We start from the raw sequence: 2,380 nt of genomic DNA, 5'->3' as shown, positions 1-2,380 counted from the left end.
GTCTATCTTCTCCGCCCAAATGGGAATGCTTACTGAGTCTACTGAGGGAAGAAAGGAGCTTCAACAGGGAGATTCCAGTGCGCACTGTCATCATAGTTTGGTCAAGGAAATCCAAGAATGTCCTAGCGAAGCTTCTGCGATCAGGTCGTCTATACAACCAGAACAAGTTGTGGGTGAACTTGAATCAGGTCCAAGCGCAACTGCGTACGATTGCTGCTTGGGTTTCTTGTACCACATGAACCGCCACAACTTTTTCGAAGACGCTGCCATACAGAAGCCTAACTTCGGTGAGAAGCTTTCCAAGAACATTGAATGTTCAGGGAATGTTCAACATTCCCCCGCTCCGCATTGTGGAAGGGTTTCTCAATACAGGTTTGACTTTGACAGAGATCAGGGCATTGAGAACCAAGCTGCACTCGCCGATCCTACCGCCTGAGCTCACTGTCATACCAGGCATGCTAGCCACGGTAGTAGATAGCCGGCAGCCAGTGAAAGATGTATCCCGTATACTGAATAAAGCCAAGCCGACCCTTATCGTCCTCTATGACGCCATCGCAGGAGACAAAAAGCTGATGGATATCTCAGATATGATAGATCTCTACAAAGAGCGGCCTGAAAGAGCGGGTAATTCCTTCCTACGCTCATCTTTGATAATATCTCGCCACGTTCGCTAGAACAATAGCCCTCAAGTGCGTTCCATATTGAGGTAGAGTAGTTTTTCCAGGTCAAAAATTGAGAGTCACGGCAATAGAGCTGCCGGACTCGATCGAGCAGCGGATTGCGAACACATCAGGATAAATCAGCTGAACTGATTAGGGTGCTGCCACGTGTTATACATAGCATAGCATGAGATCCACTGTGTTTTTGTTTACTAAAACTAATTCAGTAGGAGTGAATTTTTGGTGTGCCTTGCGCTGAATGTCCGCTCATGATGAGTGACTCATCTAACTCAACAAGGCTCTCCACAAACTGAGGTAGGTCGATCGAGAGGGAACAAGCGCTGGTAAGTCATTCGTCAGACTCGTCCCGTTCCTAAGCATCGGGGCGGTCCGAAGGGAAAGGGTTGCTCAAAGAAAAAAAGATCGATAGCGAGAGCCTTTTGGCAAGCTTGCGCCCTTCACGGGGCAACTGTCGATCCGACCGAGATAGAGATTGCCGAGTGCTTGACACCACCGGCAGCATGCAAGATTCTGAGACGTTGGACCCTCCTGATAAGGGCTGGTGTTAATCGACGGGCTCCATATGGCCTCTACGTGAGGCAAAAGGGGAGGAAGGCTTTAGAATTGATAGTGAGCGAAATGGAACAGAAGCACGCTGAGCGGTGGAAACCCATAGACGCTGAGGTTGGGAGAGGCATACATGAAACTGGTGCCCGCAAACTGAATATTCACTGCGGGACCAGATTCACGTATGCAGACCCGGACATGGTTACACGAGAGGATGAAAGCTCAATCGCATTTCAACCCCGAAATGTAACCACTCCGGGTCCCCCAACGTCAAGGGAAGGGCGGGAAGGGGAGACGTTTAATCAACACACATAAGATGGTGAAACATCTCCCGATCACGCTGCGTTTAGCCAACTAGCCAACCGCAAATAGTGCAGAACGCACAATTAATTGGCGCACGCCATTGGCACACACTTGTTGGATTATGTCTTCCAAGAGAGTACCTCAGCTGAGTGTTTCCCCTTCAAGAAATCCTAGTGTATTTCTCTACGACAGAATCTTCCAAATACTACACCGCTCGAAAAAGGAGACGCGGTGGGGAATAAAACGATCTCGGTGGGACTCGAACCCACAATCTTTGGTTCCGAAGACCAACGCCTTATCCATTAGGCCACGGGCCACTGTTCACAGAGCATCCCACAACCTTCGGACGACGGAGAGCCTATGAGGATAAATAACGGAGTTTATCTCATTCAGTAAACAGAAGTGACCTTCACGTCATGCCGTTCGCAGTTGATGGAGGTTCTGTGATGGGAGTTTTGGCAATATGTCACGGACGAGGGTGGATCTCACAAATCCATGTGGGAAGCAGTCCACGTCCGTGACGCATTCAGTGCCCGGGATAAAACACGGCTATACCAATCAGCCACCGTGCAGATCCCGAGTGAATGCCCCTCATCTCAGATAGAAAAAAATATTAACTCCGTCACACCCAAGATAGCTCGTCTGATGCCTAACTAAGAGAGCTTGCGGGTTTCCAACAGGAATTCTCAGGCACTCTGGGGGAACTTTCTCTGTTCTTGGGTGTGTGGTCCGAAGGTGACCAGACTGAATCACTGCTTTAGCAACGACTTGACGTCTTGCTTTTCTCTTGAAATTCGGTCATCTGTCTTTCGGCTATCCGTAAACTTGCTCTCTCGGGAGACCTTCACACT

At 49.2% G+C, this 2,380-nt stretch overlaps 1 non-coding gene across 1 annotated transcript; it reads right to left on the bottom strand.

Moving 5' to 3' along the window:
- Positions 1 to 1,773: 1,773 nt before the first annotated feature.
- Positions 1,774 to 1,845, bottom strand: Pmar_PMAR013018. Its single transcript has one exon. It is a non-coding gene; the product is annotated as a tRNA-Arg (tRNA).
- Between the last annotated feature and the right edge of the window lie 535 nt (positions 1,846 to 2,380).

This window comes from Perkinsus marinus (assembly GCF_000006405.1).
Source record: "Perkinsus marinus ATCC 50983 genomic scaffold scf_1104296961096, whole genome shotgun sequence".
In the NCBI taxonomy this organism is placed as follows: Eukaryota; Perkinsozoa; order Perkinsida; family Perkinsidae; genus Perkinsus; species Perkinsus marinus.
This window is presented reverse-complemented; position numbering and strand designations above follow the sequence as displayed.